This window comes from Macaca fascicularis, chromosome 13 (assembly GCF_037993035.2).
Source record: "Macaca fascicularis isolate 582-1 chromosome 13, T2T-MFA8v1.1".
In the NCBI taxonomy this organism is placed as follows: Eukaryota; Metazoa; Chordata; class Mammalia; order Primates; family Cercopithecidae; genus Macaca; species Macaca fascicularis.
This window is the reverse complement of record NC_088387.1, coordinates 91,476,064-91,482,063: the sequence shown is the minus strand read 5'-3', so window position 1 is coordinate 91,482,063 and position 6,000 is coordinate 91,476,064.

Here is a 6,000-nt window from a genome sequence, read left to right as displayed (position 1 = left end):
TAGAGCCAGAAGGGGGCGCAGCCCTGCCTCCACCTTGGCTTTACCCCACTGAGGCTGATTTTGGTGTCTGACCTCTAGAACTGTGAGATCATACATATTTGTCATTTTAAGCTACTCATTTTGTGATAAATTGTTTCAGCAACAACAGGAAAGTAGTATAAGAGGCATGAACTTTTCCAAGGTACAGAGCTAGAGAGGGGAAGAGGTTAAAACGGAACCCAAGTCTGACTCCAAAAGATGTTACGACCTGAATTTTTGTGTTCCCCTACAATTTGTATGTTGAAGCCCTAAATCCCAGCACATGAGGCCTCTAAGGAAATAACTAATGCTAAATGAGGACCTACGGTTGGGGTCCTGATTAGATGGGATTAGTGCTCTGATAAGAAGAAACAATGGAATCTCTCTCTCTCTCTGTCTCTGACACAGCAAGAACAGCAAGAAGGTGGCCACCTGCCAGCCAGGAAGAGAGCCCTCACCAGAACCTGACAGTGCCAGTCCCTTGATCCTGGACTTCCAGCCTCCAGAGCTGTGAGAAACAAGCCACTCAGTCTATGGTATTTTGTTATGGCAGCTCAAGCCGATGAATACAGATGTTAAGAAGCTCAGAACACACAGCAAAGGGTGATGCTACTTGTCCAGGTAAGAGAGGTGTCCTAGCCCACAGCCAAGCTGGAGGGACCGACACTGAGCCTTGCCTTGAGGCACTGGAAGGGTGCTCCACATGAGCCAGGAGCTGAGAAGCTCAGAACTGCAAAATGGCCCCTAGCCCCTGCTTCTTCATGGAGGATCTGCAGCTATCTGACAGCTCTCTGTTCTCACAGGGGTTAGGACCCAGGAGCTGCCCTTCCATGATCACAGCTGGTTGGGGCTTCTGCTGATAGAGGAGGCTGGGCCAGCATGCCAGCAGAACCTCTTACCTCCTTCACGTGGAGTGAGTAAAAGGCAGGGGACCTTCTCTGACACTTGGAAGAGACAAAGCCCAGCTCTGCCATGACTGACCACAAGACCGTGGATAAATCACTGACTCATTCCTGTCCCCAGTCTCTCCAGCTGTAGATGGGATGGCAGTGTCACCTCTGTGGGCTGTTGGAAGGATCAGTTGCATGTTAGTCTAAGTGGAACTGATGCTCAGCTGGTACTGACTGCTATGCCTCCCATTGTCAGGGGCTGCAGTCCCTTCTGGCTGGCAGCTGCTGGCACCTCACCGGGGATTAAACGATTTTACTCTACCCCTTGGAACTAAGTCAGGTATTCTTAAGCTCCAGTTACCTGCAACCAACCAGCACACCTGGTAAATATATTTCTATGGGGCTGGCCTCCTGTGCTGAGCTTTTACTTCTCTATAACAGGGAGACGTGGCTTCTTGAGTGCCTCCCTGTGAGGGATACATTTGGTCACCTGGAGCCTCTGGCCAGTAGTCTGTTTTAAGCAGCACCATTGTTCCTGCTATTCTCCCCTTTCCAGAATGCCTAGTGGGAAGCCTGCACACTTCCCCCACCTCTTATTCCTGACCATAGTCTGAGAGCTCTGGGAGGGAATGAAGGACTGGGGGACATTCGAGCAAGAGGAGAGAGCCAGTAGTGGCAGCCTCTTCAAGTGACCTTCCCAGATTTGTTTTGAAAGTATCATTCAGTGATACATCTACTCACGATGCTATATTTATCTATGAAAGAGGCAGGATATTTTTGAGCGGATGTAATTTCTGGCTCCTTCCCTTCAAGAAACAAAAACGTGTCATTCCTATTCATTTCTTCCTGCCTCTGCTTCTGTCTCTCACACACGTCTTTTGTATAAACATACCCCCCACACATGCACACACACGCACACACACATCCGCACATCCGCGTGCACACACAGAGGCAGGCACATGGTCCAACAGCTAAAATTCCGTGACTCTCTATGGCTGATTCAGACTTACCTAGCATGGTGGATAGAAAGGCAGATAGACAGGAGGAACAGGAGAAACAAAGAGGAAACTGTGAGTTTGTTCATTTATATTTTTGCCTCCAAGTTCACTGAACACTTAATATTATGGTAGATGGCATGAGGGCAAGAGAGAGCTCTGAGAGACACCTGCTAGGGTAGCGGCTGAGGGAACCAGGTCAGAAAGAGCACTTTGTTCTCTAGCTTCCAAGAAGTCACAGAGAGCAGAGGTACCCTATTTGCAGGAGACCCAAAGCTGAGATCTCGGGTAAGGGAAGTCTGAAGCAAGATTCAGGATTTTTAGGGCAAGCCTGAGAAGCACAATACGATGAACTGTTACCAGGATGAGCATCTTCTGTTCTGCATTTAAATTAAATTACCAACACCAATGCCTCAAGTATGGGTTGGGGGACTCCTACCTACAGGGTGAGCAGGTGCCCGCCGTGTGATCTGGGTGCTGGGACTGTCAGAGCTGCAAAGGTCTCCAGGCAGTAACTCAGAAAGTGGGGAGGCGGGGGAAGCACTTGGCTCCAGGTCTCTTAAGCTGAGTCACAGACAGATGCTGGGTTCAGGTATCAAACAACCGAAGAGAGAGAGAAAAATGGGTCAGTGTGTGCCTAAAGACAGGACCAAATTTGAGACCCAGAGAACATCAGCAGAAGGAGTCTTAAAGACTCAAGAACCAGGGATTGGGAAAGGGAGAGACAGGGTTGGGATCTGGTAGAAAGGGGACAAGAGTTGACCGAAGGGACTCAAACCTAAGGTAATTTCCTAGTGGAACCCGGGCTGTGCTGGGGGCTGCAGAGCCCTGCTACCCTTCCCAAGAGAGTGGTTCCAGCGACTCTTGGAGAATAGGACATTACTTAGTGTATGGATGAGTGGGTAAATGCTTGCCTGAGTTTGGGATGAGGACCCTTCCTGGAGGGGCCACTAGGTCACAGAGGAAGCCAGACAGTGTGGGAGTCCCTGGGGACAGCACCCTCCATGCCAGGGTTTACAGCTATGGGGTGCAGGAATCATCACTAGAGTCAGAAGCTCTAGGCCTGTTGCTGACTCGCTGGAGGACCGTGTGCAGCTCATCAAACCTCTCTCAGTCTCAATTTCTTCTTCTGTTACAGGAGAGTGGTGATAATATTGCAGAGGGCTTTGTGAGGACTGAATGAGCTGGGTCATGGAAAAGGACTTTAACAAGTGCTTTCTAAACAGTAAAGCACAATACAAGTGCTGTTTTCCTTTTCTCTAAAAAAAGGCAGAGGGCTTCTGTGGAAAGAACATGGGCTTTGAAAATGGACAGGTGGAATCCTGGTTATATCCCCTATAGCTGTGTGGCCATGGGGAAGTTCTAGAACATAAGGAGATAGGTGTATAGCCATCCCCTCCACCCACTGTTTCTTAACAATTAAAGTATAATTTACATAGAGTAATTCATTCTTTTTATTATACAGTACTGTGAGTTTTGGCAAATACATTTATTTGTGTAACCCGCACCACAATCAGGATATAAGCCGAATGGTCCCAAGATTCTAAACACTTCCCCATCCTCTCTGTATTGATCTCCATATATCCAGCTACCGGCAATCATTTAACCTGTTTTTTGCTCCTGTAGTTTGCCTTTTCCAGAATATCATATGAATGGAAGCCTGTCTGGCTTTTCTCACTTAGCATAATAATGCTTTTGAGATTCATCCCTGCGGCAGCATATGTTAGTTCACTCCTTTTTATTGCCAAATAGTACTCCATGAACGTACTACAGTTTATCAATTGCCCAGTTGAGGGACATCTGGGTTTCCAGTTTGGGGCCACTATGATTATAATTGCAGTAAACACGCAGATTTCTCTGTGAACCTGTTTTCCCCTATGGTAAATCCTAGGAATAGAATAACTGGGCTGTATGTTAGATGTTTGTTTGTTTAAGTTTATAAGAAATTGGTAAACTCTTTTCCAATGTGGCTGTACCCTTTTTCATTCCGCCAGCACTGAATGAGTATTCCAATTGTTTCGTATCCTCATCAGCACTTGGTATTGTCAGGTTATTTTATTTTAACCATTTTAATTGTATATCTCACTATGGTTTTATTTTGTATTTTGCTAATGATTCATGATGTTGCACACATTTTTTGTTTTTGTTTTTTTTGGACATGGAGTCTTGCTTTGCTGCCCAGACTGGAGTGCAGTGGCATGATTTAGGCTCACTGCAACCTCCGCCTCCTGGGTTCAAGCCATTCTGCCTCAGTCTCCTGAGAAGCCAGGACTATAGGCATGCACCACTATGCCCGGCTAATTTTTGTATTTTTAGTAGAGGTGGGGTTTCGCCATGTTGGACAGGCTGGTCCCCATCTCCTGACCTCAGGCAATCCGCCTGCCTTGGCCTCCCAAAGTGCTGGGATTACAGGCGTGAGTCACCATGCCCAGACTGCACACCTTTTCATGTAGTTATTTGCCATCTACAAATCTATTTTGTTACAAGTACTTGCCCTCTCTTTTAAAAATTTTGGTTGCTTCTTTACGTACTATTGAGTTTTGAGAGTTCTTTTTATATTCTGGATACGAATCCTTTCTTGGATGTGTGATTTGCAAAATTTTTTTTACCAGTCTGTGGTTAGTCTTTTCATTCTCTTATCAGTGTCTTTCAAACAACAGAAGTTATTAAAATTTTGATGAAATCAACTTATCAATTTTTTTCTTTTCTGAATCATGCTTCCAGTATTGAGTTGAGGACGTTTTTGCCTAGCCCAAAGTCACAAAGATTTTCTTCTGTGTTCCTTCTAGAAGTTTTATACTTTTACATTAAGGTTTATGATCCATTTTAAGGTAATTTTTACATAGGAGTGGGAAGTATGGATTGGAGGTTTACTTTTTGCCTATTCATATTTAATTGTTTCAGTATCATTTGTGAAAAGATTATCCTTTCTCTACTGATTTTCCTTTGTATTTGTGTAAAAAAAATTTGTTGACTACATGTGTGTATCTATTTCTGGACTCTATTCTGTACCATTGACATATCTATTTTTTTCTTTTTCCCTCCAAAATCATACACTGACCTCATTACTATAGTTTTATGATAAATATAGTAAGTCCTGAAATCAGGTAGCATGGTTCCTCCAACTTTGCTTTTGTTTTCCCCCAAATTGTTTTGGCCATTCAAGTTCCTTTGCCTTTCCATACAAATTTTAGCCTCAGACTGTCAATTTCTATACACAATTTGCAGGGAGTTTTATTGGAATTGAATCAAATCTATAGATCAATTTGGAGCGAATTAACATGTTAATATTGGGCCTCCTTTGATGTCTTTTATCAGTGTTTTATAAACTTACAAATATGGATATTGCATATATTGCAGAATTAAAAACTGAAATATTTAATGCATTTGGTGATTTGGTCTTCTCTTTCAGTCTGGCTTAGATGTTAATCGATTTTATTAATTTTTTTTCAAAGAGCCAGCTTTTCATTTTGCTGACTTTTTTATATTGCTTTTCTGTCCTCAATTTCATGTATTTCTATTTTTTATTTTTATTTTTTGAGACAGGGTTTTGCTCTTGTTCCCCAGTGTGGAGTGGGGTGGCACAATCTCGTCTCACTGCAACCTCTGCCTCCTGAGTTCAAGTGATTCTCCTGCCTCAGCCTCCCAAGTAGCTGGGATCACAGGCATGTACCACCACACCAAGCTAATTTTTGTATTTTTGGTAGAGATGGGGTTTCACTATGTTGGTTAGGCTGGTCTCAAACTCCTGACTTCAGGTCATCCACTGGCCTCGGCCTCCCAAAGTGCTGGGATTACAGGCATGAGCCACCGCGCCTGGCCCAATTTCATTTATTTCTAATCTTTCTTATATTGATATTGTTTTCTTTCTTCTGCCTGACTTGAGTTTAATTTGCTTTTCTATTCTAGCTTTATAAGGTGGAAGACTAGTCATTTATTTTATACCTTTATTCTTTCCTAATGTAAGTATTTAGTGCTATACATTTTCCCTCAAGGTACTGACTGAAATGCATCATACAATGCCTGATTGCTTGATATTTTGTTTATACTTTCATTCAGTTCAAATTATTTTCTAATTTTCTGTTACTTCCTTTTGA